Source organism: Euprymna scolopes, chromosome 15 (genome assembly GCF_053919585.1).
Source record: "Euprymna scolopes isolate OS-2025 chromosome 15, ASM5391958v1, whole genome shotgun sequence".
NCBI classification, from domain to species: Eukaryota; Metazoa; Mollusca; class Cephalopoda; order Sepiida; family Sepiolidae; genus Euprymna; species Euprymna scolopes.
The window spans coordinates 90090378-90107330 of record NC_136496.1 but is presented as its reverse complement, the minus strand read 5'-3'; the positions used below and the strand labels follow the sequence as shown (position 1 = coordinate 90107330).

The 16953-nt window shown below is 36.8% G+C and overlaps 1 protein-coding gene across 6 annotated transcripts in view; it reads left to right on the top strand.

The window, feature by feature from the left end:
- Window positions 1-16953, top strand: part of LOC145293981 (uncharacterized) — a 185733-nt gene that overhangs the window by 97931 nt on the left and 70849 nt on the right. For 2 of the 6 annotated variants that reach the window (XM_080140870.1, XM_080140871.1), the window contains exon 2: window positions 11038-11149. The exons of the other annotated variants lie outside the window; for them this stretch is intronic. The gene's annotated coding sequence lies outside the window, so the exon portion shown is untranslated. The remainder of the gene's footprint in view (window positions 1-11037; window positions 11150-16953) is intronic. 6 annotated transcript variants of the gene reach the window in all.

Genomic DNA, 16953 nt, shown 5'->3' with positions numbered 1-16953 from the left:
AATTTTAAATTTGGTACGTGGGGGGAGGGGTTCATCGGATTTTTATCCGTTTGTCAGCTGTTTCACAAATGCGAATGCGTGAATCTTTCAAATGACAGATTAATTATGTTAAGAATAAGTAGGTTTGAAAACATCTTTAATGATCGTGTCAAGTAAATAAGAATTCTGCATTAATTAAAATATGATATTTTATGCGTATTTTACGACCGGGCAACGCCGGGCGGCCTGCTAGATTTTCAAAAAATCATCATTCATCGTCATTGTCTTCATTTCTTTGAGTGTCACTGGAAATTCTTTTGCTATAGTGCACAACGAGTTGTCATGTGACAAATAACTGACACTTGGTGTGTTTATTACGCTATAATTCAACTTTCGGGTGTAGAGAGAGAGAGAGAGAGAGAGAGAGAGAGAGAGAGATTACTGTGCACTCAAAGGGTTCAACAGAGTTGAGTATTAATTTAAACAACCCGTCCGAATTATTGATCTTTGAAGATGGGAGTAGTTATATTTTAGAACGATGATTTTCCATAATTGCAATCTGTTCGTTGTATGTGTAGGCAAACCTTTCTTCGACCGATAATTTGTTAATAAATGTTTACAAAGTTCGAATCCAATCTGTTGCATGGTAATACTTTAACTTAGGGATGTTGGCAACTTTCACCTGATCCCTCCTGCAAAAATTCTAACAGAATTAAACCGGTCAACAAAGTTGTACTATGCTTTTTTTACTATGGGGATTCGCCGCTTATCAAGGCCCAAAGACCACTGGAGGATAAAGGTGGCTAGTAAGACAGAACTTGAGTAATGTTTGTTTATTTAAATGGACGGCTCAAAAGAACTTGTTTAGATTTGAAAATGGTCATGTCATAGTCAGCTGCGTGGCAGTCATGCGGTAATGTTTCACAGATGGGCATTTCTAAAGAGAAGTAATTTTGCTCATGAATGTTATGTTTAGCTTTAGGCGCAGATAGATAATAATGGAAATTTTTGGCAATTGTTGTAATTAAATGAGTGTCTGTTGCGAATGTTGTATGAGATCATGGATAGAAGTTCAGTCGAGCACCTGCTATGAAAGTAACGATAGAGCATAGATAGTTTTGTTACGTCTCTTCTGTGATAAACAAGAAATAGAGTGGAGAAGAGAGTTTCTCCCATTAGATTTCGAAGCCGGTTTTTAATGATGTCAAGGCAAGAAAGAATACTCTTAATAGCTCGTCCCCAAATGTGACAACAGTACTCCATTTTGGGAATTTTTAATCTCTTATAAATGTAAAGGAATGAATTGGGGAGTTAGATACCTTCTGGGGGAGTAGAATGATACAACCATTTTACCAGCGGCATTGACAACTGATACCAGCTAATAAGAATTTACTTAATACGTTATAGCAATTTCATGTTTGTACGCAACCCTCCATCTCTGTTTTAAAAAGATTGGGATCTTCTAATCCGATGGTCATTGATACTTAATCTGATATCGCTAAGGTAAATAATTCTGATTCACTAATTTTAAAATTAGTTATGGAAGAGTATAAGAAGGCTATAGCAATGCAGGGAGCCGGCTGTTGTATTCGCGTGATGTATGAACAAAACTTTTTATTTTTTAACGTCGTAAATCCATTTATTTTTAAAGATAATCACAATACAAATCAGTAAATATGAACTTACTGTTTGATATAACCGGAATGGTGAAGGTCTTAATATTTCGAAAAAATATCTCTTTTTCAAAAAGAAAAAGGACCAAAGAATGTCCTTAAAAAATTAAAAAAAAAAAAAAAACTTTGAAATATCGTAGCGTGGAAATTTAGTTATTTTAAAACCAAAGTGTCTGTTCCCATGAACTAAAAAAGTACAATTTTAACGAAATTCGTATTTAATGGTGACATTGGTTTTAATGGTGACATTGGTTTTAAACTGGAAAGAAGACGGTGAATATTTATCACTGTCTAAAAAGGAATGAAATTGCTCCAACTTTAAATAAATAAAAAGGAAGACAGACGTAAAGAAAGAATAGGCATATTCGTGTTATTTAATGAATATTTAGCCGGCAATGAAAATTAATTTTACGAAAAAAAAGAGCTATTTCATCTTAATAATATTGACACTGACAAACATTTCAACATTTATTTCCTCATTCTCTCTTTGCAACTGTGACGTCACTCACGTGATCGTTTTCTCGGGCGTCCGTCACGCTTCGCACATGATCGCGAAAGTTATCCACGTGATCTTTTTGTGCGTTTGTGTATGCATAGCCTCCTCTTCAGGAGGCTAGATACAAAAATAGCGTGGGTTACATGAAAATGTGTCTATGGAATGAACTGTATTCGAACTTGGAATACCCAGATTATCACTCTTAGTCACCGTCAGTCCCAATTAACGCTAAATTTTACAGATTGATGTAGAAAAACACCGTAGAATTTCCACGGAGTCCTGCGAGTATTTACCTAATATTGGTAATCTGTTGTTTTTTTTGTTATTGTTGTTTTGTTTGTTGGGGGTTTTTTTTTGGGGGGGGGTTGTCCATTTATTTTTTCAGGCAGCAGTCTATCAATCAGAGATTTTATTTTACTGGCCATTAACTCTGTTGGAGACATACGTGACACTGACATTTTGTCTTGAATAAAAAGAGGGCGTTGTGTTATAGTTAATTGCAAAATATATCTTTTCACACAGATTATTCCTTGGAAACTGAATATTTTCTCCTTTTTTTAATGGATAATTACTTATCAAGGCCTAAGGCCACTCGAAAGTACATGTTAATAACGTGGAATGATTGTCAGTTTTTTGGGTTTTTTTTAATTCTTATTCATCCTAAACAAGGAATATTGCAATTTGGACATAAGGGGCTATTTTACAGGGGCACTATATAAGGAGTTAAGCAGCGAGATGTTTGTTCACATTACATTTAAATTTCTACATATTAGTGCAGTCAGGAAAGCAGAAAACAGGGGGTGAATTCCAAAATCTAGTAGTTCGAAGGAAGAAACTATTAGAGTATAATGCTTTCCGACGTATAGGGATCTCAACGGTGAAGGGGTAGTATTTTGCTGCTTGTTGTGTTAGTCGGGGATATTTATGTCAAGGAGGAGTGCTACGAGTTCGTCGGAGCACATTCTATTAAAGTATTTATAAAACAGTCATAGAGATGCAACATTCCGAGGATAAAATAGGGCTGGAGATTGATTGTTAGGGCAGGACCTATTAAATTGGGGGACACTTTTTTGGCCCTTTCTAAAGGAGAGCGACTAATGGCAAATGTACCAGCCCAGATGTTGCAGCAAATATTCCATACATGAGCGAATGATGGTTTTGTAGAGTTGAGAAATAAACTTACCGAGAATGTTTGCTGGAATGGACCAAGTCCGGATACTTGTAGGGACGATTTGTTACAAGAATATATGAATATTGGATTTGAAGACGACCATGTTGTAATCTGAGAAGCAGTTCCGTGATTAAGTGTTCCACAAACGGGAACAATGTTAATAAGATAAAATGATTGTCGACTGATATGCGAGAGGCCTGAGAATGTTTGCTAGGATGGTCCAAGTTCAGATACTTGTGGGGACGGTTCATAATAGGAATCTTTGGATATTGAATTTAAAGACGACCATGGTGTACTCGACAGGGAAGCTTAAATCAGTTCGCGTTATTCACATAGACTTTGCCGCAGACACCAAATAATTCCTAAAACATTTTCGATTCATATACAATAATACAGCAATACTTCTAACTAAACTGTCATATGAATTTATTGATTTTTATAGAAATCGCTCCAGACAAGGCATGAAGCCACTTGATTTAAGGAGATAAAATTACTACTTCAAGATAAAAAAAAAGAAAAGGTACGCACGGTAGTCAGAAACATCGCTCACACAATGTGAGGAATAAAGATTTGTAGCGGGAATCTGTTGATATTGAATTTGAAGATAACCACGTTGTTATCTGTAGGGAAGCAGGCCTGTGGTAACGTGTTCCACAAACGGCAAGTTTTTATGAAAAAAGATCTATTCGTGAAACTTCCACTTGATGCTAGGTGCACACAGTCTCTTACGCTTTAACACGTCTGGCCTTTTTGTGCCAACCACATCATTATCACCCATTGATTCGTCTTGCAAAAGTATCTGTAATATTAGAAGCGATGTTTAGAATATGCTTCGTGGTATCAATTTTGTCATCTGTTAGTGATTTAGAAAATAATCTTCAAACTTCTAATTATCCTCCTTCCTAATAACTTCTCTATAAAAAAAAAAGTAAGAAGTAAAGTGATAGACTGTAGTCAAGGGCGACTTAAAGGCTTCTTTTTTATTAGTTGCTTCACCGGAGTGCAAGAAAGGGTGCAACCCTTTATGAGAATTATTTTATTTCTCCTTATAATGTTGAGTGCTTAAGCATATGCAATTTGATTGACCTCACCCTTCCTGTTTTTCTGGAACCTCTCTCTTACAGACGTGATGTTGTTAGTCTCAGTCTTTTCTCTAAATGCTATTATGTCATGTGTTCTTCAGAATTGTCTTGTTTATTCCTTACTTCCTTTGTTCCGACTCGTTTGATGCGTTAATCTAGTGGTCTCCATCAATTCGCTATTTTGATACCTCATACTACATAACGTATTATTTTTTTCCTAAATGTTTGACATGACTCGGCTGAGTCATATTAACACACCAATGATAATGCCAAATAAGCTCTCTATAAAGAAATATCATTATAAAAAATAAATATAATCAATTTCAGGCTGCTGACTTGAAAGTACATAAATTCGATTAGTGGTCATTACTGGGCGCTATAGGGTTATAAGAAGTGCAATTGTGGCGTTCAATAATAGCCACGCCAGATTAAGCTTGGCCTTGTGTCACATTCAAACTTCTCGAGTAGGCCAGTAAATAAAACCTTGCCGGATATCCAAGATGACCGCGCATTAATATAAAGTTCGCCGACTTAACCCAACCGATAGAGTCCGCCAAAGATCTACGATAACAGCACGTTCCTAATCTAAATATACAAAAAGAAATCAGATTTGGCACAAAGCCACGAAGGAGTGTTCGTGTGTTTTGCTTTCATTACGCTTGCTTAAATCAGTTCATATTATTTAGTGGGTGTTTGGTTCAGATTACAAATAATTCAAATAAACGTATTCATAAAACGACTATATTTCCAACTAAACTTCTTCTATAATATAAATCTCACCTGTCTGTTTAAATGTATGTATGTATGTATGTATGTATGTATGTATGTATCGAAAAAAACTTTCGCCAGAGGCGACGGATTTTCATGAGATCGATATCACTTTGAAGCTTGACCCTTTAAACAACAAATATCGAAAAATTGGTAAAAAAACATTAATTTCTTCACCCTCAACTGGGCACTTCTTTTACGAGGAGGAGTCGCTTTTTTCGCCGATATTTTCGAAAGTCATCGGCGCTTTTCGATTGTCTAGCCTTAATTTGAATCTACGTCACTTCCGATTTGGCAATGGGCGTCACGCATCACATTTTTTCTTTTTCCTTTTTTTTTTTTTTTTCACTTTCTTTTCCTCTTTCGCGGTACGGGTTCGAGCCTGCCTGCTGCTACTTTTTTTTTTTTTGCGTTCGCAATTTTCCGTCTTTTTATTTCTTTTTTGGGGGGGTTGCTCAACCAATACCCTCACACATACCTCCACTTTTTTCCGCCTTCGCGTCACGGGTTCGAGCCTACCTGCCTACTAGAACTTATTTTTATTTATCTATTTATTTATTTTGCTCAACACACACCTCCAAACACCCGGGCAACGCCGGGCACTCAGGCTAGTAGATTTATAAAATTGAAGAAAAGAGTAAAAAAAAAAAAAAAAAAGAATACGATACATAACGACGTACCCAACATGACTGACGGTGGTTAAGTGGTTATTGAAAACCCTTGCGAAAGGATTTCTGTTCATAAAATGCCGCCGGATTCTAGATATACAGAGGAAGAAGGGAGAGTTGTTTGCAATTGTGGTAGGACGATGAGTTTTTGGCGTAAATGTCTTACGGGGAGTAGGGGAGCTGGATAATGACAATTGGTATGAAGGGTTGCCCCTACATTGACCAAGGTCTTATATGTGGGGTTGCCCCCACATATGGTCTTTGCTTGCAGTAGGTATTTATTTGCTCCCCCACCGAGCAAATTAGGCACAAGCCAATTTTTAATGTAAGGAGTGAAGGGAGGGGGAAGGGGAAAAGGGGACCAGCTCCCGAGAGGTGGGAAATGGGAGCTGGTTAAAGGTCAGGTATGTGGGGTTGCCCTCACATCTGGTCTTTGCTTGCAGTATCTGCCGGAACAGATACTACACTTTGATCTTGGCCAAAATACCTCAAAGTGTAGTATCTGTTCTTCAGATGTGGCACTTCCATTTCTCGTTCTCTTTCAGTGGAGAAGAAATCCTTCACGACTGAGACAATTTTTATTTTTGTACCTTTTCTCCACGTTAAAAAACGATCCTGGTGTCTAACTCTATCCCGTGGGGAGGCATTGTAAATAGGTACTCTATTATTTCCTTCCTTCATTCAAACGATCTTATAATGATAATATTGCTTCTGAATTGATAATTCTACCCAATTTACACCTTGAATGATTACTACACTACAACCTTACATTCATAAACCCTTATCCTCGAGTGGCCTTCGGGCCCTGATACGTGGTGACTCCCAAATAAAAACAAAAACAAAATTATCAACTCTCATATCAAAAAGTCATAAACCTTTCCTTTGATTTTAAGAAAAAAAAAAAAAAAGAATGAAACAGATTTTCATTTGTTTGGGGTTTTTTTTATTTGTTTATTTTTAACAATAAATCCTCATTGTTGATTAAAAAATAAAAAATAAAAAATAAAAAAAGATTTTCATTTACCGCAACACAAAAACCGAATTATTATTAAGTAGCTGACTCATCCTCCGCCTTCTTTTATAAACCTCCTGTATCTAATTATGAAAGAAGTCGACCAATGTGCAATTATGGAAAGAACACCTTTTTGTTGATAAAAAAAAAATTTTTTAAACCATCTCCAAGTCCCTCTTAAACACACAAACTGAACAAAACAAAATCCTCTCTTTTAAAAAGAATTAAAAAAAAAAAAATGTGCGTACTAAAAATATAAACAAGCTTTTCAATAAATTATGACATTTCATTCATGAATTTGTTACGTGACAAATGAATGACACTTGTATGTTTATTACGTTATAATTGGAAAAGCCCAATTGATAACACCAGGTCTTCTGACGTCATTATAAAAGTTTCATTTGATGCATTATTACTAGGGCTATGACAACAGCATATTCTTTTCATTGTTTTGACTCTTTGAGTGTGTATCCATTCATATCTTGTATGCTTTTATATATAGTGGTGTAGTTCTCGGTTGATTAACTGTGTCTAACCGAGACCGCCGAGATATATTATTCCGGTCTAACTGTGTCGGATATATACTCGAGAGTCAAAACAATAAAAAGAATATGCTGTTGTCATAGCCCTAATGATTACGTAGAAGAAAGTTGAAAGGCATTAACAGCGAGGCGTGAGAAGGAAAGGTAAAGAAAGTTTAGTTAGTAGTCACAAGTCTTAGAAATGTGTCACTGAGTGAGTATGCGTGTGTAAGTAATATACGAATCGTAATATTTGGCAGTGTGGCGTTGTGTATGAGTGTGCGTTGATTTACCTTATTCTTGTTAGTATGTGTATAGCTGTGAGTAGAAATTCGTTTCTGCTCGGCTGGCTGTCGCTAGTACGTATAAATATGTGCGTGAGATGAAGAAAGCTGGTATGTGACTCATTGTCCCTTCCACCTGACCTCTCCAGTCACGAGGGGGTGTTGATCATACGTTATTGCGGTTCTTCGATATTGTGGCTGGTTTGAGAATTTTGGAGGCACGTTCAAAGTGCGGCCGACTTGAGAATTCTGGAGAAAATTGATTTTATTATAAGAGTTTCCAAGTTCGCACTGGTTTATTATTTTCACATAGATGTGTTGCTTTTGAGGTTTGAAACGGTTTTCTATTAATTCAAAATACTTTGAATTAACACGTTCCTGTGAAAACTTACTTGATTAGGGGAATGAAGAGGAAAGCGATTCCCAAGGAGGCGGAGGAAAAAGGGGGTCGCAATTAAAGTCATTTGCTTTTTAACGTCCATAAAAATCACTTTACAATCTAGTCGCCATAAGACCAGAGATTATGTCATTACATCACATACGTATAATCTTTTTATTTTTATTTTTATTTATTTATTTGCTTTTTCTCGCTATATCAAGTTTATTACGACCCTACGTAATGTCTAAGAATTTCAGAAAATAAAATTACGTTTATAAATCAATTAAATATTATCGATTCGAACGTTATCTAATATGATGTTTAAATTTATTGATAAGAAAATAAGACACATAGTGAAAGTGTGTGCGTGTGTGGTCTCTCTCTCTCTCTCTCTCTCTCTCTCTATCTATCTATCTATCTTTCTTTCTATCTATCTATCTATCTATTTATTTATCTATCTATCGCCTACCCCCCCCCTCTCTCTCTCTCTCTCTCTCTCTCTCTTGTTCACCACTTCTCTCTAAATATCTATCTACCTTTTTAATGTAGATGGAATTAAAAACAAATCCCTATATAAAGATCAAGCACAGCTTTTTCTCAAGTCAGATTTACATTTTAAACTATTCGCTGTATACGATTGCGTCAACACAAGTTGCTATTTTCCAAAACACTTTTAATTTATCGATAACTATAACATGACATTTTTGTTTTTAGGTTTACCAGTGCCGATAGGCGATTCCTATTATAAGCAAGTCATTGGAGTCGAACTTCTATTTTCTACAAAGATTGGGGGAATTGTTGATCCGTTCGTACGTTTTTACAGCGATGTTAAATTAAAAAATCGTTCGGCAATCATATAAGACTTCTGCTCTATAATCCAAACTCAATCTGTCGATTTCATTGTTCCTTTTGTCATTGTCATCTCCTAAAAATGCTAATCGATTAATCGATTAATGATAGAACAGTCGAACTTAATTTTTAATTGATATCTAACAGCTGTTTTTTGTTTCCAAAGATTATGGACGTGACCTGTCTGTTTCACTCCAGAAATACGCTAGCGTGTCGTGTCAAACGATTTAGTTTCCAGAAATGTTGGACGTTATCAGGCGGAAGACCTTAATTAGCAATGATAACGAAATGTATTCGTATTGTCTGTTGCGCAATCGATTATGTGATCAGATAATCATTTAAACCAAATATACTTTTGTATATACAAGATAGGATCAGCCCGGTCGTAAGCTTTGCAGTATGACACGTGTTCATAAAAGTATTGCGAATAAATATTCAAACCTAAATGGAATAAATATTCAAACCTAAATGGAAATGCTAATTTCAGATATGATATCTATTTTCACATAGATAAATAGATAGATAGAAAGAATGGGAGAGAGAGAGAGAGTAAATATATTAGTTGGTTATTGGATTTTACATGTAAACTATCGTTTGATTATTTTATGTGTTGCATACGGTTAATTGATATTATTTTGTTTTGTACACGTCTATTATATATATAAAAAAAAATTAAAAGAGCTACACGGCATTGCCCAGGGCAACAGTGTAACATAACTTCTACCCTTTCTCTTTCTCTTTCTCTTTCTCTCTGTCTGTCTGTCTGTCTGTCTGTCTGTCTGTCTCTCTCTCTCTCTCTCTCTCTCTCTCTCTCTCTCTCTCTCTCTCTCTCTCTCTCTTTCCACCTCCTCCGTTTTCCCCTTTTACGTCCTTACGCTCTCTATCTTCTTTGTCCAGCCTATTCCTCTCTCTGGATATACGCACCAACATAACTCGAATCGACGTAAAAAAAAAAAAGAGTTAATTCTCTTTACATTAAGAGATGTGTGTACGTCCTAATAACATTAAATTATATAAGTGCCGATTTGCCCCTCAAATAATGAATATTATTTCTAAAATTTAGATAGTATACATATGGGAAAAGGCAGATCAGGAATGTATAAACTTTCTGGGTCTTTGCTTAGTATATTTTGGACATTTATCTGGGCATACAAAAATATATACATGCCCACAGATCACCCTTCTTATATAAAGATCAAGCACAGCTTTTTCTCAAGTCAGATTTACATTTTAAACTATTCGCTGTATACGATTGCGTCAACACAAGTTATATATAAACGACAGTTTCTATTTTACTCATACATTGATCCCTGGTAAGAACTATCACATAGAATTAGTGGACATGGGGATGATGATAACTAAGGGATAACTCCCTGCCCCGTAGGGTCTCACCACTGTTTACAGCGTAATGTCATACACAGATCGGTTGAGAAGGAGGGCTTCAGTATTAAGAAATGGGTTAGAGAAAAAAAAAGATAGAAACGGCTGGGAAAAATTAATTTTGGAATGGTAGGACGTTGTAATAGCAAATATATTTCCTGGGCGTGTCGGAGACTATTTGATATCGTGTCCAGGACAAATTATGCGTGAATGGGAATCTGACGTATACTATAACTCCGGGTCAGTGGAGATTTGGGAGTAATGGCAACAATACGCTTACTTCACACACCCCAAAGCTCTCAAATTCATTTTTTACTACCGAGTGCATATTTCCATGAACTACCCGTCTATGGAACGCAATGCCACGAGGCTGCTCCCTAGCTGACTACCACATGATCGTTTTTAAGTCCAATGTTAACAAATTCTTGTTAAGCTGTTCTCTTAAATAATCAAATTCTGTTCAGTTTACAACCATTGTCGTCAATCGTCAAGATGTTTCCTTATCATCGACAAGACAAATCCATTAATTCTTATCCTCGAGTGGCTTTTGAGGGCTTGATAAACAGTGACTCAGTAGTATATAAATTGACTAAAAAACAAAAGGGCATACACAAGACCGGATTTGTATTAGAACGTTTGTTTTTAAATGTTGTTTGTAAGAGGGGTGCTCCAAACGTAATGCCTCCTATTTTTATTCCGCCTGAATGGGTCAAATAGGATTGCAAATTTTATCGTTATGCATTCATAATCCGAAATTTTGTTCTCTTTGTTGCAGATGTTTACGGTGTGCGACTCTAAGAAAGAAAACCTTGTAATGGGTGTGCGTCAGCAGCAGAAGTGCACCATTGACTTCCAGAAAAAAATACACTGAGAATGGTGGTGACTAGGTAGGAAAATAAATTCTTAAACACAAAGGTCGCTCGTTTTAATGGTACTACACCTGTCTTCGTAGCTCTTCAATTTTTTTTAGTTAAAATTAATTTCTTACTACCGAGTGCATATTTCCAAGAACTACCCGTCTATGGAACGCAATACCACAAGGCTACTCTCTAACTGACTACCACATGATTGTTTTTAAGTACTACACTTGTCTTCGTGACTCTTCAATTTTTTTAGTTAAAAAAAAGTAATAAGCTTTACTTTTGGAGCGATCCTCGTATATTTTCAGAGCTGGTTGTAATTTTCCAATTTTTTTTTTTTTTTTGCATAAATATGCTGATGAGACGGGTGTATAATATATTCGTTTCATACACTAGTTAGTTAACCTGCGTTTGTTGTACTCGTCCTCCAATCATAGAACTTGAACTACTCTGTTTATACACTCTTTCACCACAAACAAGGCATATTGCCAATTGGAACATAAGAGACTACTATTTAGGATCGTGTCTAACAGTGGGCTGTCTGAGGTTGAGCAGTGAGATGTCTAGTCACAATACATTTAAACTTCTACAGGTTAGGACAGTCAAGGAAGCGGGAAACAGGGAAGGAATCCCAAAGTTTAGCAGTTCGAAGGAAAAAAAACTATTACAGTAAAAGGTAAGAGGCTTTCCAACATATAATGACCTCAACAGTAAAGGGGTGAGATTTTGTTGCTTGTCATATTAGCTAAGAGTATGTACGTCGACAGGGGCGTATTTGCTATGAGTTCATTAGAGCACATTCCATTACAGTACTTGTAAAACTTGCAAAAGGATGCGACGTTACGGCGATGGGACAGAGGTTGGAACTTGGCCGACTTGTTGATTTCATTGCTCATTATGCCATTGGCACCCCCTAAAAATTATTGGACGATTAACGAATTATAGAACAATCAAACTGATTGATTGATTGATTGATTGATTGATTGTTTAATCTATATATAACAGCTGTTTATAGATCTTTTTTTTTTCCAAAGATCGTAAATGCGACCTGTCCATTTCACTCGAGAAAGATGCTAACGAGTCGTGTAAAATGATTCGTTGTCAAGATGTGTTGGATGTGCTCAGGCGGAAGACCTTAATTAGCAATGATAACGAAATATATTCGTATTGTCTGTTGCGCAATCGATTATGCGATCAGATAATCATATATACTTTCGTGTATATACGAGGTAAGATCAGCCAGGTTGTAAGTTTTGATGCATGGCACGTGTTCATAAAAGAATTGCGACGAAAACCACAATAAATATTCAAACGTAAATGGGAATGCTCATTTCAGATATGATATCCGTTTTCACATATCTATCAGGTTAGTTTCAAAAGTATAGTCCCCTAATTTTTTAACTAAAAAGGTTGAAGAGCTACGAAGACATGGGTGTTGCCAGTAAAACGAGCGACCTAATTCATTTTTCTACATAGTAATGTTTAAAAAGGAAGTGTCCTCTATAGTATCAGATCTGACCGAATGGTTAATTGTAGGCATAGACCAATTCATACCATCAAAAGAATTCCAACAAAAACCTAACAGCCAGCCATGGTTCTCCCCAGAATGTGCTGCTGCTATCGCGCACAGAAATCACTTTTTCCATAACTACCAACGTAATAGATGCACTGAGACTAAAGCTGCTTTCAGGACTGCCAGCAACCACTGTAAAAGAGTAATAAAAAATGCAAGAGAGCTATATGCCCAGTCTGTTAAATCCAAGGTAGCTGATCAGCGGCTTGGTTCCCACCAGTTTTGGCAAATAACAAATAGGATCCTGAACAGAAGTGTGCGTTCTATCCCAACCATTATCAATGGACCAGAGGTTATCTCGTCAGCGTCAGACAAGGCCAAACTATTTGCAAAGAACTTTGCAGCTAATTCTACCCTATGCGACGAAGGCCATCAACTCCCCATATTTCCTCCTATAACACAGAACAAGCTAGGTAATATACAAATATCCGTGCATGAGGTCGCCAAGCTAATAAAAAACCTAGATTCCAGTAAAGCAACTGGCCCTGATGGCATCCCAATTATAGTGTTAAAAAAGCTTCAACCAGAACTTGCTCCCATACTTACGAAACTATTTAAGCGCTGCCTTAAGGAGAAGTGCTTTCCGACCCCCTGGAAGACCTCATCAGTTTGCCCTGTATTTAAGAATTCAGGTGATAAGTCATCTCCCTCTCAATACAGACCAATAAGTCTTCTCTGTGTTATGAGTAAGTTACTGGAATCAATATTAAATAGAGAAATAGTCAACCACCTCAGCAGAAACAACCTTCTTAGTGACACACAATATGGTTTCCGCTCTGCAAGATCTACCGCAGATGTGCTGACGGTTATATCCCACAGGATTAGTGAATCTCTTGACAAAGGCTTCCTTTCTAGGGCAATTGCTCTTGACATATCAAAGGCCTTTGACAAAGTATGGCATAAGGGTCTACTTCACAAGATTTCCAGCTACGGTATAACTGGAAATGTTTTCTCAATCATTAAATCATTTCTCTCCGATAGGCTCATAAGAGTAGTGGTAGATGGACAAAAATCGGAGGCCTGCAATATAAATGCTGGAGTCCCTCAGGGGTCAATCCTCGGCCCAACTCTCTTCCTGATCTACATCAATGACCTCCCTAAACACATACTTAAATCATTCGTTGACATCTATGCTGATGACACGACCATCTACGGCAACACATCAAAGGCTGTAAATGACGAAGTTCTCTCGGATTCTCTCTCCTCTGATCTCGAGCGCGTGGTTCAGTGGGGGAAGATGTGGCTAGTTACCTTTAATGCATCTAAAACCAAACTCCTATCCTTACATCATCAACGCTCTGATCCCCAGCTGGCATCAATTGTGATGGATGGCTCTCGTCTGGGTGAGGCCCCGTGTTTTGACAAGCTTCTGGGTTTGACCTTTACTCCTGATCTGAAATGGAACACGTACATCAAGTCTGTTGCCAAGGTCGCAGGAAAGATGGTGGGATCCTTCTACCGCTCCAGAAGATATCTCACTACTGATGCAATTCTCTATCTATATAAAAGCCAAGTACGGCCAAGGATGGAATACTGTTGCCATATCTGGGCAGGAGCTGCCAAAAACAGCCTATCATGCCTTGACAGAGTACAAAATAGACTTCGTGGTTTAGTGGGGGATGCCCTTTTCTCTACCCTGCAACCCCTCTCCCACAGAAGAGACGTTGCGAGCCTATCCTTGTTTTATCGTTATTTTCATGGCAGGTGCTCGTCTGAACTCCAATCCCTGGTCCCCCCTCGCCAAACTTTCACGAAAAACACCCGTCTAGCTGAATCCACTGTGAAAAATTTCCCCCACTCTATATCTGTGCCTAAATCAAAACGCGGATTTCATGAGCAAAGCTTCTTTCTTAGAACTGCACGCCTGTGGAACTCTGTTCCGTCTGCCTGCTTCCCTCCGGACTACAACTTGGATGTCTTCAAGTCTAATGTTAACAAATTCCTAATGAACCGCCCCCCCTAATTAAACACTTCATAAAATCTCCTCACTAACGTGATGTACTTGCAATAACCCTTATCCCTGAGTGGCTTCCGGGCCTTGATAAGTGGTGATCACTGTGTAAAAAAAAAAAAAAAAAAAAATTCTCAATGCACATTTGCCAGAAATTCAATGACAGATCTTTGATTCTGACCCACGTCTATCACTGGGGTTGCTTTCTTAGAATCTTACACCGTCAGTATCTACAGCAGAGAGATTAAACTTTCAGCTCATAAATGAATAAGTTCAGTCATAATGCAATTTGGAATCCCATCTGACACATTCCGGCGGAATAAAAAAAATAGGAAGCATTACTTTTAGAACGGCCTTTGTAGATAGATAGATAGATAGATAGATAGATAGATAGATAGATAGATAGATAGATAGATAGATAGATAGATATCCTTCATTATTCTCATGCTCTGGCTTTAGACCATTATATATATATATATATATATATATATATATATATATATATATATATATATATATATATATATATATATATATAAGCAGAGTATTTAAATGCTGGTCTTTCTTTCATAGTTGCTTCTTTCGTCGGTCATGACTCGGTGTGATACCCTAATGATTGTTGACATCTGGCCTCCTCTGTTTGGCTAGACGAACAAAACTAATAGAGCATAAAGACACAACGGAGACTTACTGTCTTTAAAAAGTTTTATTTAGAAAGTAAGATGTTGCTCATGGGGGTGAGTCCAATGCCTAATTAATTAATTACTTCTTTACTTATTTCTAACTTAATCTTAAGGATAAGAGACGCAGACATGGAGACATCATGCTGACATTCGCTTAGATATTCTCTAGGTTGTCGGGCGCATTCTTGCCTATTTCGATCCCTGGTTCAGACTGAATTTTTAAAAATAACTTTGTTTCTCTCCTGTCTTCTTCTTCTTCTTTTTCTTGTTTTTTCTTTTTCTTCTTTCTCTTCTTCTTCTTCTTCTTCTTCTTGTTTCTTTTTCTTAGTGTCTTCTTCTTCTTCTTCTTCTTCTTCTTCTTCTTCTTCTATTGTCTTCGGAAATCTGCACGGAATTTCGAACGGAACCTTTTATTTAATTCACGGGGTTAGTATGCTCTCGTTCCTCAGCCATTCTCTCGTTCCGTCAGCCAAGTAATTTGCAATAGTATTTTGAGTATCGCCTGCACTGATGATATAACATTTAACCTCCAGAAGAATGTAACTTTTACAGCAGAATTTTATCAAATACTTTAACCAGTACGCTAAGTGTCCTTGAAAGTGAAGTGTCTGTCTGTCTGTCTGTCTGTCTGTCTGTCTCTGTGTACATTTCCCTACACAATAACTCTGTCAATTTTCAGTCTACGGACTCGAAATTTGATATACAGGGTACTGAGATTTGGGAAAATCTTTGTAATCCGTTTTTTATCAGAAATTTGGCTGTTAAGGGCTCAAAGTTAAACGAATTGACCTTTGAGAACTCTACCAAACTCCTCCGCCAAATTGGGTATATATATATATATATATATATATATATATATATATATATATATATATATATATATATATATATATATATATATATGCACATAAAGGAAATCTAAATTTATAGTTTCAGAAAAGTTGTTCCCTTAATTTTCTAACATTTTGACTAACTTTAATCATCTTCTGTAGCAAATCGAAGAATATTTTGTTTCGATAATTTGAGTAACTGTTTATATCGGAATCATTTAGTTCACGCAGGCACGCGGAGACGAAAACCATATACGTGGATTTAAATTGCATAATTATTACGAGAATTGTTCCAAAAGTAAAACCTCCTATTTTTTTTTTTAATTCAAAATGTTACAGAGCTACGAAGACGGAAGTGGTACCATTACAGCGAGCAACCTTTTATACGCCAAAAATTAATTTTTCTACATAGTTACCATGATTCTCAATGCACTGTTGCCAGGAATTCAATGACGCATCTCTGCTCCTGACCCACGTTCATGACAGAGTTGTTCATTTTCGGGCTTTTTTTGTTTTTGTTTCTCTTCTTTTTTGTTTTGTTTTGTTTTTGTTTTGTTTTTTTGTTTTTTAGTCTTACATCATCAATATCTGTAACAGAGAGATGAAACATACAGGACCTGAATGTATAAGTTTAATCATCATAGCTGTTGTTTAAAGGAAAGGAGAAAAAGGAAGGGGAAAAAACAGATCAAACGAACAGAAGTCTTACCGCGTGTGTGTCGGGCGAGATTGGGCGAAAGAGAGAGAGAAACAAGATGGCGCCCATAGGTGTGCTCTGGCTGAAGTCACGCGAA